This window comes from Rutidosis leptorrhynchoides, chromosome 10 (genome assembly GCF_046630445.1).
Source record: "Rutidosis leptorrhynchoides isolate AG116_Rl617_1_P2 chromosome 10, CSIRO_AGI_Rlap_v1, whole genome shotgun sequence".
NCBI lineage: Eukaryota > Viridiplantae > Streptophyta > Magnoliopsida > Asterales > Asteraceae > Rutidosis > Rutidosis leptorrhynchoides.
This window is the reverse complement of record NC_092342.1, coordinates 202,528,785-202,547,357: the sequence shown is the minus strand read 5'-3', so window position 1 is coordinate 202,547,357 and position 18,573 is coordinate 202,528,785. Positions and strand designations below refer to the sequence as shown.

Genomic DNA, 18,573 nt, shown 5'->3' with positions numbered 1-18,573 from the left:
TATTAATTACATGGGCTAATTAACCCATTAAGTGGTCCACTAAGTTGAGTAGGTTGGGCCATGGAAGTCCATTAAGATGTTAAGTCCATTAAGATAACTAGTAAGCCTTAGTAAACACTTAAGCATAATTAAGGAACCATAAAACCAAGTAATTGTCATTAATAAGTAACAATTACGTTTACATAGCCATAATATCCTAATTATGGCAAAAGTTTAACGTGTACTAAGTTCGTAGCTCGTTTTAATCAATAAGTGACACTAACGGTCGTAAATGAAATCAAGGATCACGTTAAGTAACTAAGTACTTAAAAACACGTTGTAAGGCATTAACGTAAGTAATTAACATAATTAATGATCCCAGAATATAATCTAACACAGTACGCACAAATACGCACTTTCATGAAAGAAATAAATATAATTAAAAGTCAAAAAAGTTGGGTCGTTACATTATGTATTTTGTATTATTCAATATGTATGTGTTTTACCGATTAAATATTAAAAAATATCACACTTAACATCTTTCAATCCAATTATTATATTTTACAGATCATCGGCGGTGATTGACGGTGAACACAATACGATTTCGGATTAGTAGCATAGGCAATTCAGATTAATTGGTTTCATACTTCAGGTTTCATTGTAAGTAATTTTGAATACCTGCCTGAAATTAGGGTTTATGTGCAGCGACCCGTCCTAATTCATCTGGACGAATACATTACAATTGATTACATCGCGAGGTACTTAACCTCTATATGATATATTTTACAAACATTGCATTCGTTTTTAAAAGGCAAACTTTCTTTACATTGAAAGTTGACGACATGCATACCATTTCATAATATATCCAACTATAATTGACTTAATAATAATCTTGATGAACTCAACGACTCGAATGCAACGTCTTTTGAAATATGTCATGAATGACTCCAAGTAATATCTCTAAATTGAGCAAATGCACAGCGGAAGATTTCTTTCATACCTGAGAATAAACATGCTTTAAAGTGTCAACCAAAAGGTTGGTGAGTTCATTAGTTTATCACAAACATTCATTTCCATCATTTTAATAGACCACAAGATTTTCATTTCTCATAAATATACGTCCCATACATAGAGACAAAAATATCATTCATAAGGATTGAACACCTGGTAACCGACATTAACAAGATGCATATAAGAATATCCCCTATCATTCCGGGAAATCCTTCGAACATGATAAAAACGAATTCGAAGTACTAAAGCATCCGGTACTTTGGATGGGGTTTGTTAGGCCCAATAGATCTATCTTTAGGATTCACGTCAATTAGTAGATCGGTTTACTAATTCTTAGGCTACCAAGCAAAAAGGGCATATTCGGCTTCGATCATTCAACCATATAATGTAGTTTCGATTACTTGTGTCTATTTCGTAAAACATTTATAAAAATTGCGCATGTATTCTCAGCCCAAAAATATAAAGGGTAAAAAGGAAAATGAAACTCACAGTAATGTATTTTGTAGTAAAAATACATATGATGACATTGAACAACTGAACAATGCAGGGTTGGCCTCGGATTCACGAACCTATATCATTTGTATATTTATTAAAACATATAATTGTAATCGAACAATTTATTATATTTTAAATTTATATATTATATTTAATTTGTGTTTATATTCATAATAACCAATATTTATTTAGTTATATTAATATATCCATCTTTATGTACATAATTATTTAGTGTTATATTTAAAATTCAATAGTTTGTTATGTATGAGTATTTATATAAATATTATTATTAGGTTTGATATATATATAGTTATGTGAAATATTCTTATAATATATGTAATAAGTATATTTTATGTACAAAATAATTATCTGTTTAAAAAGATAATTTTGGTAATAATAATAATTTACTAATAATAATAATAATAACTCTAATAATAATAATAATAATACTAGTAATGATATTGTTAATACTAATAATAATAATATTAGAAAACTTATTAATAATGGTAATATTAATAATCATATTACTTAATAATAATACTTATATTAATAACAATGATTCTAAAATAAATTTTAATAAAAAATATAGTAAATTTCATTATTTTCCTAATAATAAAAAGATGATAATATTCATAATCATAATAATAATAATAATAATAATAATAATAATAATAATAATAATAATAATAATAATAATAATAATAATAATAATAATAATAATAATAATAATAATAATACTTATACTAGTAGTAAAATGGTAAGTTATGATAATCTTAATAATAATTATAATAATAATAATAATAGTAACAATGATAATATTAACACTAATAACAATAATAATCATAATAATAACAATAATAATAATAATAAACATATAAATTATTAATAACTAATAATAATGATAGAAATAAAAATAAGTGTATACCCTCTTTAAAGCTTTTCCTAAAAAGAAATGCCCAAGACCGGGCTCAAACCCGTGACCTCTCGCTACCCACAAACATACCCAACCATCTGATATGCGGTGTTTTTCTGATTTAAAACAGGTTCCATATAATTATAACCCGTATCAACTAACTTCCCTTTCTTCATCATCAAAATTCCAGTCGACCCTTACCCAGTATAATCATATACACTAATAACCAGGTTGTTTTAGATCGTTTAACAGAAACAGATACATTTAAGATGTATGTGAATTACTAAAAACAGAAAACATATTGTACAGATTTTCTTACTGCAGCGTTTTTATGAGAAACTTGAACTCAAACCTTGATTTTAATATTGAGAACGTTTTAGAAGAAAAATATAACATGAAAAAAAGGTTCCAATTCGCTCTTGTAAACTTTCTCAATTCTCAATTGAAACAGAAATTTCAACATATTTACGAATTTTGTGATGAACTGACGTTTGACTTTTAAATTTCCGAAAGTTTGACTTAAGAATTAAAGATCAATGTAACGAATTGAAACCTGATACTTTGTAGAAAGATTTATTAAACGAATTCTAACAAAACTACGTTAATACAATTTAAAATTTCACTTGAATTCGTAGTAGTTGAAAAATTACTCAAGAACAGAGCCACGACCTTTAATTTCTGTTTTGTTCGCCTGATTTGAAGTGATTAGAATTGATAATTGATGGTGTTGAATAAAGATTCGCCTGAGTCCCCTCCACAACACAAACGATCAATTTTATATATTTTCAATTGTCGACAGAATCATAATCAGAGAAATAGAACAAAAAAAAAGTAGATGTGTAGTTGTGACAGATTTTGGATTATCTCAGTGTTGGGAATCGTTTGTAATCAATCAGAGTTAGTAAGTCGCATATATAACAGTTAGACAGCCAAGTATAACAGATTGGATCCTTTTTTCCTTAATTTTAAATATAAAACTTAATTTTAATAATAATAATCCTATTAATAAATAATAATAACAATACTGAATATTATTAATAATAAGAACATAATAATAATAATAATAATATTAACAATTCTAATAATAGTAATAATTATCTTAATAATAATAATGCTACTATTAATAACAATAAATAATAATGTTTCTGATAAACATTATAAAAAATGATGATATTAGTATTTTTAATGATAAAGATAATTATAATGACATAATTAATATTACTACTGATAAGGATAATAATTCGTATTATTAAATAATAGAAATTATATAAAAAAATTATAATAGTAATACTATACTAGTTTGCACATATTGAATTTCATATTTGTATCATAATATTATTAATATTGATATTTATTTTAATAGTAATGAAAGTAAGAATATTTAATAATCATAACAATAAATTTTTATTAAATTTTCATTATTTATACATTATACATATGTTACAATAATTAGAAATCATATATAGTCATGATAATATCATACATATATTTCTTTTAACAATAATTTAGTTACTCAAATTATTATTTTTACATTTTTAATTCTAATTGATTAAATGTATTTTATTAATTCAAATTATTATATATATATATATATATATACTTTTATTTATATTTATATATATATATTTATATATATACACACTTATTTATGTATATATATATATATATATATATATATATATATATATATATATATATATATATATATATATTTGTAACAATTTGTTCGTGAACCGTCGGTAATGGTCGAATAGTAATTACATACATGAATATAGTTCCCAAGACTCAATATAACAGGCTTTGCTTATCGTGTCGAAATCAAATAAGATTTAAGTTTAAATTTGATTGGAAATTCCCGGGTCATCACAGTACCTACCCGTTAAAGAAATTTCGTCCCGAAATTTGAGTGAGGTCATCATGGCTACCAATAAATATGTTTTCCTGACGAATATGAGCTAATAAATAGATTTTTATCATTATTGAATAATACAGATAAAATAATTCGACTATTCGAAGAGCACGAATGAAGCTATCACAAAAGAGTGAAATGAATAAATGAAATTTCGTTTTAACTTTTGACGTTGTCTTGGTTGAATTCCGGAATTTAAGGGATATAAAGAAAACCTTCGAAATCTAAAAGATTAGATTTGATTCTTTGACGAATGAGGAAATTAAGATCTCTATAATTAAATACGGTGATCTGCCTCGATTACTCTGTCTGATATTTCTATTATAAATTAAACTTTTTCCGTTCCATTATTCTCACCATTCCTATACTTTCTTTCTTAGTTCATACATCCAAAAGAATTATGAAAATGCTTAATCCATTTCTAATCCTTGATATTTTTCTAATTATCATTTCTGTCATCCTTCTTTTCAATCTTCCACTAGAAAATCTGTTTACTTCTACTATTACCTTGGGTGATACTATTCTTGATTATACCGTGTCTTTATATCGCTTTTCGTATTAATATCCACGGTTTGTAATTTCTGTATTATTGTTGAGCTTTATATTTCTTTTTATATTTCGGAGCTCCATGCTCTTGCTTTCTCTTCCCGGCTTTAAGTCAAGCGGATAATGTTCCAGAATTAGTAATTATGGAGTTTCGAAAGAACTTAATGTTCTAAACAAGAAAGAACGTAATCGCACGATTTGATTTGTCAAATTACCCGAATCGCTGAGAATATAACTATCAAGAATATACTTTCTTGATATGTTCAGAAGTTAAACAGAATGAAAGAGTTATGTAACATGGCACATGATGACGTTATAATCTGTGAATCATCATGTCCCATTAGAACTCAGCATGACTTACTATAATATAATTACGTTGATCAGGTGTCATTATATTATACTAACTCATGCATCAGTTCCCAACATCACTTCAATAACATTCATATTTTAAGCTTGAAAGTTTACAAAATATAGAAACTAATAGTTTCTATATGATGTAATACTGATAGCACGAAGAGATTAATGATTTTAGATAAGAATAGTTATAAAAATATCTTCAAAAATATGGAGAATATTTATAATGAAAAATACGATGATATCTTGGAATTTCTAATATCGAAGGATGGTGAAGAAAATTTGTCCGCAAGAGTTTGGAGTCAGAAGCAAGGTATTCGCTAAAGATTTCATCAGAAACAGAATCATTAGGATTCTTAATGTACAAGTTTAGTCTTGTGATTTGTTCAGAGACTCCTTCGTAGTTTGCTCAATCAGTTTTTCAGTTTCAAACTTTTTCTGAGCTTTGCCAACATACAATTCTTTATCATCAACTTTTAGCTGTTGAGGTCGTTTACAGTTTTTGTTGCTTCATTCAACTTTTCAAAATTCAGAGTATTAATTCGCAGACTGGGTGCTTTTCAGAATTTCGGAATGAAAGATCATAATTCTAAGAGATAAATGTTATACATATAACTGTTGATGTAGATATGCTGTGAGTTTTCAAAGTCCTGATTGCTAATTCCCGGTAATTGGTATGGCAGTTCTCGTTACAAGATGCGGATGAGTATATGAGAGGGTTTTAATAAATAAATATAGTGATTTATCAGAGAGATTTAAGCCAAAAAGCAACGAGGTTGCAGGTATGTCTGCTGGTAGTATGGTGGAATATAAAAGGTTCCCCGATAACAAAAAAAGAGCACGCATATATATCAACGTTATAATAGGGTTGTTTCGAATGAAACGTCAAAGTTGACTTGCTGAAGCTGTGACAAAATTGGTTAATTTGAAAAGGAATTGCAAAGTTATTTTCGGTAATACAACGCCAAAGGAGCTAACACAGATATGTGTTAAACGTTTACTCAGTTTCCAAGAGTTTTTCAGGTGCATAACTGTATGCATCAATCTTTTCTTCCGTAGATGAAGTGTGGTTGGTTCATTATCTCGATTGAGGTATTTTCAAGAATCATGAAAGGTTTGAACCCAGATTGTAATCGTCGAAATACAGATGATGTTTAAGATGAAATCAAGTGGCAAACTTGAAGAATTGTTTAGTTTCATATGTTATAATCAATATTTTAATTTATTTTAATTGTCCAATGTTGGTAATTTACAGTTAGCAGTCCACAGTTATTAATTCAATAATTCATATATAGTTTATAATATTCGAATTTAAATAATACGTTTCATAACCCGTGTACATGTCTCAGACTCGATCACAACTCAAAGTATATATATTATTTGAGAATCAACCTCAACCATGTATAGTGAACTCAATCATTACTGCATATAGAGTGTCTATGGTGATTCCAAATAATATATATACATGCGTCGATATGATATGTCAAAACTTTGTATACGTGTCCCGGTATTTAAAGTGCGTAAAATAAATAACAGAAATTAAATGACGATAAATAAAATTACGAGAATATAAATTGCGATAATTAAATTGCGGTAAATAAAATGTAACCAGTTAGCTAGGAACAATTAGCTAGGAACAGTTAGCGTGGATTCTTAACAATATTTCAATTAGTTAATTCGTTTGTTTCTAACAAATTTTATTTTGTTCAATGTTTTCTTCATTATGCCACTTGTTGGATTCTGAGAAGTCAAAATTCAAAAATATGAAATTGAATAAAAATGGTAATTCTGTGGTGAACGGATTCGTATATCGATGAATGTAAATAGGATAGTAAATGACTATTGAATCAGATTCGAGGAATGTACAGTGTAACTTACTAATGTGAAATCTAAATATTTCTCGGGTATTACCTACCCGTTAAATTTTTTTTTACAATTAATATTTTGTACAAAAGACTTTTATTACAGTCTTCATGAAAATATATATGTGTATACTTTCTTCAGATGTAATATAGATTTAATGAGCTAATATTAAATTAGACTCATTTGATTTACGGTTGAAACTAGAATTGAATAATCCCTAAAACTTTAGAAATTACATAATGTTTACGGAGTATTTCTTCAATGTATTTGAAATTATGAATCAATACTTCATTATTTATTGATGCATGATGTTGGTGTTCGTGGAATCCTTGTGAACTTCGCAAGGTACGAATGATGTCATCTGAAAAGTTTCGAGTACATCGATGATGAAAGTGTAAAATCAACATATATTTGAATAATACATTTGATTTATTATGAGATAGAATTCGTTGAATTTAAAACAGAGATTGTAGTTAACGATGGTTAAGTTTGCTGACAAAGGATGTAATCATAGCATATTAGTAATATGAATTAACCAAGTAGTTAAAATTCACACATAATAGCTTAGTACGGAAAGATTTATGATGGTTTCAAAATTTATATATATGTAAGATATACATATAAATTCTTCGGAGGGCTTGAGTTAATTCTTCATAACTCATTGATACAATATTCTCGTTGTTGATTCGTAATGATGTCCACGGTGATTATTGAACTGACGGATTTTGTGATGTTTAGGTGCTGCTGATTCTGACGATGTTGACGGCACTGACCGTGCTGATGATGTTAATGGTACTGTTGATGCTATTGGTAAAACAAGTCTAGCTTGTAAATCACGCGCCATTCTTGTCAAAATTTCTATTTTTCCTCCTATCATTTTGGTTCATTCATCTGATTTATGGTTAGGGCTAGAATAGATAATATCTAAGACTTTAGAGATTACATAATTGCCGCAGAACATTTCTCCAATGAAGTTATGAATCAATACTTCATCGTTTGTGGTTGTTGGTATTCCTTAGTATATACAGGGCATAAGACGTCGATGCTCGTGGGAAAGATTGTGAAGTTGAGGTTTGCGATGCGGTTGTTGTTGGTTGTGGTAATGGTTATGCTGCTGGTGTTTGTAACCTTTGCACCATATTCTCCAAAGCCACTACCCGAGCGCGAAGCTCGTTGACTTCTTCTATCACACCGGGGTGATTGTCGGTTCGGACAAGCAGATAAATGAAATCTAGAATTTGATGTAGTATGTAGTCGTGACGAGACACTCTGGAAATGAGAGAGAAAATGGTTTTTTGGATAGGTTAACCGGTAAGTGCTTCAGGTTCTACCTTCTTCTTGTCTCAAATGATTGAGGAGGCTACGAACCCATCCCCAATTCATCCAAAATAGATGATGGCTGATTGGTTGATCCATTCCGGTCACACTGCTTTCGGAGCTTGAGTGAGATTCCATTTCGGAATCCGAGGGACTTGAACTAATGACGAATTCCATTTCGTACAATTTGAATAAGGGATTGATCTCTGAATATTGGATGGTACTCTAACTATATAGAATATCTATATATATAGAGCAAAACGTTTCGTAGATTACGGCGGAATTTACGAGATATGTGAGGCAAAGTTTATAGTAATAGATACGATAAGATATGATTTAGCAGATACGCTAAGATATGAATTTTGTCTATACATTATTCATGCAATCAATGCAGCAAGACGTGTCTAGACTAAGGATGATAAGCAGATAATTTTTGACACCAAATGATAAGCAAAACTTTTTGACATGCAGACCAGGTTCAAGTCCAGACTTATTAATATAACCTAACAACTACTAAGTCAAAGTCCAGACTCACTAATGCATCCTAACAACTCCTAGTTAGACACACTAATGCAAGACCTGGTTCGCTACGACCACTGCTCTGATACCAACTGAAGTGACCCGTCCTAATCCATCTGGACGAATACATTACAATTGATTACATCGTGAGGTACTTGACCTCTATATGATACATTTTACAAACATTGCATTCGTTTTTAAAAGGCAAACTTTCTTTACATTGAAGGTTGACGACATGCATACCATTTCATAATATATCCAACTATAATTGACTTAATAATAATCTTGATGAACTCAATGACTCGAATGCAACGTCTTTTGAAATATGTCATGAATGACTCCAAGTAATATCTCTAAATTGAGCAAATGCACAGCAGAAGATTTCTTTCATACCTGAGAATAAACATGCTTTAAAGTGTCAACCAAAAGGTTGGTGAGTTCATTAGTTTATCACAAACATTCATTTCCATCATTTTAATAGACCACAAGATTTTCATTTCTCATAAATATACGTCCCATACATTGAGACAAAAATATCATTCATATGGATTGAACACCTGGTAACCGACATTAACAAGATGCATATAAGAATATCCCCTATCATTCTGGAAAATCCTTCGGACATGATAAAAACGAATTCGAAGTACTAAAGTATCTGGTACTTTGGATGGGGTTTGTTAGGCCCAATAGATCTATCTTTAGGATTCGCGTCAATTAGTAGATCGGTTTACTAATTCTTAGGCTACCAAGCAAAAGGGGCATATTCGGCTTCGATCATTCAACCATATAATGTAGTTTCGATTACTTGTGTCTATTTCGTAAAACATTTATAAAAATTGCGCATGTATTCTCAGCCCAAAAATATAAAGGGTAAAAAGGCAAATGAAACTCATAGTAATGTATTTTGTAGTAAAAATACATATGATGACATTGAACAACTGAACAACACACGGTTGGCCTCGGATTCACGAACCTATATCATTTGTATATTTATTAAAACATATAATTGTAATTGAACAATTTATTATATTTTAAATTTATATATTATATATTTAATTTGTGTTTATATTCATAATAATCAATATTTATTTAGTTATATTAATATATCCATCTTTATGTACATAATTGTTTAGTGTTATATTTAAAATTCAATAGTTTGTTATGTATGAGTATTTATATAAATAGTATTATTAGGTTTGATATATATATAGTTATGTAAAATATTCTTATAAGATATGTAATAAGTATATTTTATGTACAAAATAATTATCTGTTTAAAAAGATAATTTTGGTAATAATAATAATTTACTAATAATAATAATAATAATAACTCTAATAATAATAATACTAGTAATGATATTGTTAATACTAATAATAATAATATTAGAAAACTTATTAATAATGGTAATATTAATAATCATATTACTTAATAATAATACTTATATTAATAACAATGATTCTAAAATGATATTAATATAAATTTTAATAAAAAATATAGTAAATTTCATTATTTTCCTAATAATAAAAAGATGATAATATTCATAATCATCATAATAATAATAATAATACTTATACTAGTAGTAAAATTGTAAGTTATGATAATCTTAATAATAATAATACTAATAATAGTAACAATGATAATATTAACACTAATAACAATAACAATAACAATAACAATAATAATCATAATAATAATAATAATAATAATAATAATAATAATAATAATAATAATAATAATAAACATATTAATCATTAATAACTAATAATAATAATGATAGAAATAAAAATAAGTGTATACCCTCTTTAAAGCTTTTCCTAAAAAGAAATGCCCAAGACCGAGCTCGAACCCGTGACCTCTCACTACCCGTAAACATACCCAACCATCTGATCCGCGGTGTTTTTCTGATTTAAAATAGGTTCCATATAATTATAACCCGTATCAACTAACTTCCCTTTCTTCATCATCAAAATTCCAGTCGACCCTTACCCAGTATAATGATATACACTAATAACCAGGTTGTTTTAGATTGTTTAACAGAAACAGATACATTTAAGATGTATGTGAATTAGTAAAAACAGAAAACATAATGTACAGATTTTCTTACTGCAGCGTTTTTATGAGAAACTTGAACTCAAACCTTGATTTTAATATTGAGAACGTTTTAGAAGAAAATTATAACATGAAAAAAAGGTTCCAATTCGCTCTTGTAAACTTTCTCAATTCTCAATTGAAACAGAAATTTCAACATATTTACTAATTTTGTGATGAACTGACGTTTGACTTTTAAATTTGCGAAAGTTTGACTTAAGAATTAAAGATCAATGTAACGAATTGAAACCTGATACTTTGTAGAAAGATTTAGTAAACGAATTCTAACAAAACTACGTTAATACAATTTAAAATTTCACTTGAATTCATAGTAGTTGAAAAATTACTCAAGAACAGAGCTACGACCTTTAATTTCTATTTTGTTCGCCTGATTTGAAGTGATTAAAATTGATAATTGATGGTGTTGAATAAAGATTCACCTGACTTCCCTCCACAACACAAACGATCGATTTTATATATTTTCAATTGTCGACAAAATCATAATCAGAGAAATAGAAAAGAAAAAAAAAAGTAGATGTGTAGTTGTGACAGATTTTGGATTATCTAAGTGTTTGGAATCGTTTGTAATCAATCAGAGTTAGTAAGTCACATATATAACAGTTAGACAGCTAAGTATAACAGATTGGATCCTTTTTTCCTTAATTTTAAATATAAAACTTAATTTTAATAATAATAATCCTATTAATAAATAATAATAACAATACTGAATATTATTAATAATAAGAACATAATAATAATAATAATAATAATAATAATAATAATAATAATAATAATAATAATAATAATATTAACAATTCTAATAATAGTAATAATTATCTTAATAATAATAATGCTACTATTAATAACAATAAATAATAATATTTCTGATAAACATTATAAAAAATGATGATATTAGTATTTTTAATGATAAAGATAATTATAATTATAATGACATAATTAATATTAGTATTGATAAGGATAATAATTCGTATTATTAAATAATAAAAATTATATAAAAAAAATTATAATAGTAATACTATACTAGTTTGCACATATCGAATATCATATTTGTATCATAATATTATTAATATTGATATTTATTTTAATAGTAATGAAAGTAAGAATATTTAATAATCATAATAATAACTTTTTATTAAATTTTCATTATTTATACATTATACATATGTTACAATAATTAGAAATCATATATAGTCATGATAATATCATACATATATTTCTTTTAACAATAATTTAGTTACTCAAATTATTATTTTTACATTTTTAATTCTAATTGATTAAATGTATTTTATTAATTCAAATTATTATATATATGTATATACTTTTATTTATATTTATATATATATATATATATTTATATCTATACACACTTATTTATGTATATATATATATATATATATATATATATATATATATATATATATATATATATATTTGTAACAATTTATTCGTGAACCGTCGGTAATGGTCGAATAGTAATTACATACATGAATATAGTTCTCAAGACTCAATATAACAGGCTTTGCTTATCGTGTCGAAATCAAATAATATTTAAGTTTAAATTTGGTCGAAAATTCCCGGGTCATCACATTATGAAAGATGTTTATAACAATAATTGTTTTGTTCATTTATATTCTTATAAGTATACATATTAGGTGATCATGTTGATTGGCTGATACGTTTTGGTTACAAATTTTATATAATATATTTTTGTTTGCAGCTCTGCTACATTCAATCTATTTTGATAGACAAAGGTGTGTTCAGGAACATTTTCACAAGCCCATTTGTTTTAAAATGATAGTTGTTGGTCTAAGGTGTGTTCAGGATTATATACTGTGTAGTGTGTTCATTTGGTTAGTTCTTGATGGTGTAATAGCCATTAATATAAAACTCTTGATGTTTTATGCAAAAAAGTAGTGAAAAATAATGCGATTCTGGTTTGTATTTGTTGTTAGGTGGTTTAGGTGATTGATCATGAGAAGGTTGTTCTGAAACAGAATGACCAGAATTGGGACAATTTTTGAACTTAACCAAAATCATTGTCATGTTGTCACAACCTTCACCACCAGAGGAAGGTGCCAAACACTTGTCATATACCTTCTCGCATACCACTGAGAGCATACTGGACTGTATTGTTATAGGGTGGTTAGTTTATACAGTTATTTTGACATGTTTTTATATTAATTAATTATTACAACATCTGACTTTTAAGCACTGATCTCGATTAAGTTTTATCTCAAACAGTTAAAATGTAGGAACTTAGCTAAAAATGAAACCTGCCAAAGTAGTTTTAATTTCTATCATTTTGATAAGTATTAATTTCTATCATTTTGATAAGGGGTTTGGTTTGTTTTATGGGGTTATCAAAGAATAGTTGTAATAATGTGTGTGTGTCATTTAGAAATGTAAGGAGGACATATTAGTGGTTTAGGTTCCCTACATCCATTTGACCCATTTCAAAGAACTATATGTTTGAATTATACGGTAAACGGGTCATGCTGGGACGGTTTAAGTAACAAGTCAAAATGGTTTTGGGTTGAAATGGGTCATAGGACAAACATATCAGATTATTGAACGGGTCCAAAAACAAACAGGTTTGGTCGGGTTGATAATGAGTCGAAACAGGTAATGGTTCAAATTAGTTAAATAAATATTTTAGCTATTATTATTGATTAAAGTATATGTAATATGTATCTATTGAAGTATATGTACTACAACAACAACAACAACAACAACAACAACAACAACAACAACAACAACACCACCACAATGAGTGGTGTATGGAGAAGGTGAGATGTAGACAATCCTTCCCATATCCAAGAATAAAGACAAGTTATTTGTCATACCCCCAAATAGGGCCAGGGGTAAATATGACTTCACAGTATCACAACACAAGTTTATCTAAGCGAGAACGACTCTAAATGAGACGTTTTATAAAATCAATATTTGAACAGCAGCGGAAATGAAAATGTTTTACATGATAAATCCAAATGTAATAAATGTTTAACAAATGATAAATTCTAAAATATGTGGACTCCAATGCATCAGCTAGCAAGCAACATAAGGCAGCACATAAGCTAATCTTCACATGAGACAAACATGCTTAATATGTCAACACAATGGTTGAGTGAACATCATAGGTTTAATAATCAATAAGTTTAGATCACAAGATTTAGTTTAAAACATCAAAATATCAATATGCCATGAGTTATAATATCGAGCTAAACATTCACCCCTGACACTGTACGGGTGTCGGTAATCATTATTATGTACCCCCTTGACGATAGGTCAATGGGTAGAGACGTCACTCTCAATAGGCCTACTCACAATAATTAAGCTTGCAACATTTCAATTCCAGCAATTAACGATATTATGGTGGGGATTTGCATGTAAGAATACAAGCTAACAATAGTCTCATGAAGTTGCAGATCAAAAAGTTTAGGCACTTGTGTCTAAATTGTAAATCATTTCAAAAGCAAGCATGTGTCTCACCCCAAGATTCATAAAATTCAATAAAATATGTAAAAGCGGGCCTATGAAGTTCACCTTAGTAGCACAGAAGAGTTAATTCACAACAGAAATGAATTGAATGAAACAGAAATGATCGAGATCTCAACCTAGAGATAGAATGTATGATCAGATATTGCCTAGTAGACGTAAGTATAATAACTATACTAATGTTGATGGTTTTCTAAAAGAAATTCAATTTTTGAAAGGTTACTATTTATGGAAAGTTTCCACTTTTAGTAACTTTCCAATTATAGGAAATTCGGGTTATAATCTTTAGCAAGACGTTGTATGTAACATCATGCCTTTTTCCGTTAAATTTATTTTAACACCGTCTTTTTTTAGATAATATCTTTCGATATCTAAATTCGTATCCCCCGTTAATAAGTGTTTCCAATATATTCGTTATTTAATTATAACATCTTTTATTTACTCTAGCGTTTTTAAAATAATTCGTTTGGTTAATTCACGCACCCGCTTTCAAACTCGAGGGACTAAAGTTGCCAAGCGGACAAACTAGTTGACTAGGTCAACTAGTCAACCCACCACCACCACCACCACTCATTCATTTACTCATCTCTTCTCTCTTCCTCATACTTCCATTTTTACTCCCAACTCACATAATCAAAGATTTATCATCTAATTCGGATCTAGGAAGCTCACAACAAATCCGATTACATATTTTGAATCCTCTCTTTATTCTCTACAACTTGATACTAATTTCATCTCGTTTAGGTAGCTTTTCTAAAACTCTAGATTTTTCTAATTCGTCTTATAGACTTGAAATGGTGTTAGTTAGTGTCTATGGCTCGAGTCTAACATAAATATGTGATTTATTTGCTCGATCTTGTTATTTGACATAACTAGCATGAACACTTGAAATGGGTTAGCTAACTCTTTGATTTTGGTTGATTAATTGTTGTTAGATGTTAAACCTTATGTGTTAAAAGTGTTACTAGCATCATTAGCTTCATTTTAGTATATTGGATGACATGAAAACCTTACATTAACATGATTATCGACTTTGTGATTCTTGGTTAGGGTTTAATAGATTTTAAAATGAACTTTTGATGCATTAAATGTTTGCAATGTTATTGGTAAGTGTTTAGTTATATTGTATGCGTAATTACCTATGAAATGGCATGTCGTATATGTAAACTGGTTTCCCGAATCATGAAATGCATTTTAAGAACTTGAAACTTTGATAATGGACTTTTAACGATCTTTTGACGAGGTTTTTGTTGTTGTAAATGATGAACTTGATTGATGATATGAGTTTAGTTGTATTCCTTGTCAAAATACCTTTCCACCGATATAAGATACGTATCTTAAGTGTTTTCGGTTCATAAATTGTGTTTGATTGAAGTTTAGATCGACACTTAGAAAATTTTCAGCAACTCATCAGGTCTGTTGTTTTGGACGCCGTCCCAATCCTTGTACGCTATCCAGGCCTTCATTGCTAGATGTTGTCCAGCCATTTTGGATGCCGTCCAAATGACCTGCAGATTTCTGCCCAACTTGGTCATTCCACGTTTAATTCCAACTATGCTATGCAACTCCGATTAACATGAAACTTGGCCAACATGTTTATATATGATTACTAATTGAAGAAAAATTGTCTGATACCCGACCCGACCCCATTGAATTTGACTTTGACCAAGTTTGACTTTTAGTCAAACTTAACCAATACTTATACAATCGTTCTAACATGCTTTTATACATATATCTTGCATGAAACTTGACAACGTGATTCACATGCTATATAATCGAGTCGTAAAGAGCCATAGAACTAATTGAACACATTTTGACCGACCTTGTGTCTTACCCGGTATTGATATAACTTACTTGTTTAGGTCAATACTAAATAACTTTCATTGCACAACGTTTAATTATAAGTACTTTGGCGTGCAACTACGGTGAGATCATAGTCCCATCTTTTAAACAACTTTTATACTTTTAAATCATGGGATGTGAAACATATACATATCATACTTTTATGCTTTGAACACAAGTACAAATACAAACATTCCACAGCGATTTAGAACAAAAAGCCTAAATTCAATTATCATTAGTTACACTTGTAGGGTGTAAACGTGAACTTATGTTGTGTGAATCCATGCGGGCTTGACGCGCCCTCATTTGGACAGTTCGCTACCGTTAGCGGATGAAATATATTTTCGGGTATAGTGTATGTTCTAACACTACGTAACAGGGTACAAAATAGTTAAGTCTTGATAATTGGGTGCTCGCGAACGTACTTTTGGAATGCAAACGAATTGGATAATCAACTTTATGGAAATACTAAATCTTGTGGTTCAAAACAACATTTACAAATACACCTACAATTTCACCAACGTTTTTCGTTGACAGTTTTCTATATGTTTCTCAGGTTCATACTTGGCTACTTGATACATGCTTCCGCACTCTTTGATTACTTGCTTGGGGTCAAGCATACATGCATACGCTAATGATAGTACCTTTGGATTCAAACTTAAAGCATATATAATTACGATTTTTATAGCAAATCGTGATTTTCAACTTATATTATGTCGCAAGTTATTTAAATTATACTTGATAGTTTTGTAAACTTATTGTCGAACTGTTTGGTAACTTAAAACTTTGCAAGTCATATACGTTTCAATGAATGCGACATAATTTTGGTCAAACGCGTCTCATTTAGGGACTATGACCACGTAACGGGACCTAAGTTAACGGCGCCGTCAATGGCGATTTTGACGGGTCGTTACAGATGGTATCAGAGCGTTGGTTGTAGAGAACTAGGATATGCATTAGTGTGTCTGACAGAGTCGTTAGGATGCATTAGTGAATCTAGACTACAACCGGATAGTTAACCATTGCATTCTGACTTGCATTTGCTATAGATAGCACTTACTTGACTACTTGTGCATTTATACTTGAATCTTCTTAGGTGAACTTTTAATGGTACCAAACTTTCATCATACGAATCTGTATTCTGCCACTTAATAGTAACACACGTAAATTCGATATTCATACACGCAAGGATGATGACGACTTCATTAGTCACACTAGTCCGGGAACTCTGCCTCCAAGATTGTTATTCACCACCATCCCGGCTTACTATCTACAAGTGCTGTAAAGTTTCCACCACTATGGCAATCATTAACCACTACCGATGTTACACCGGTGTTCTTCACTATCTACCACTTCTTTTTATTACCACCACTACTATTGGTGAGTATCGTCATCAATACTTATCACTACGGTTGCGTACTACTCGTTATCATAATTCGTTACTCCTTTCGTACCTAAAGACATTATTGGTTGACTTGAACCGCATTGACGTGAACAATCGTTTATACACTTCCCATGGGAAACGCTTCTTCAGAGTTGCACAAATTCCTTTGATTCAATACGAGTCACGTTAGAGACATCCTTACACTTTGTTCATTTTAAAACTTTACGATCACACGAACTTAATTCTATGGAGTGATGTGGGAATGGAGGTATGAGTTAGCGTAATATAACGACACTCGATCAACGTAGTTATATTATGGTAAGTCATACCAAAGTTCTAATGACTCGTGATGGTGATTGGACTCGATCAACCTAATCACCATCATGTGCCATGTACATGACTTTATTTTTCCTTGTTAGACATCCGAAAACTCCGAGAATATTGATAACAACCATACCAAGGACACACCTTCGATTATTGCCGAACCATATTTATGCTTCCGAATGAATGGCAAATTCTTTCAACTTCAAACATATGTTACACGTGTATACTATCTCGTTCACGCACAGTTTTATCGACGAACTACAAAATGCATGATATGCTCACATCGAGGCGGAAACTTCTCTCGCATTAAACTCGTACCCCCGTATAAGGAAACCTTTTATCTAAATTTTCAATGGAGAGAGAGACTCTTCACGTTATACTAGTATTCGTCAAGAGGGTGAATAGTCCTAACGAATGTTTTCGGAAACAGATAAATCTTTCGCGGCGCGAATTTCTTGAGAAACAAAAGCTTGTTCAAATATATCTTAAGGAAATGTACCTTTTTTGGATTG

The 18,573-nt window shown here is 29.5% G+C and overlaps 1 pseudogene; it reads left to right on the top strand.

The window, feature by feature from the left end:
• LOC139870753 (uncharacterized) overlaps window positions 1-18,573 on the top strand; it is a 67,201-nt pseudogene that overhangs the window by 26,548 nt on the left and 22,080 nt on the right.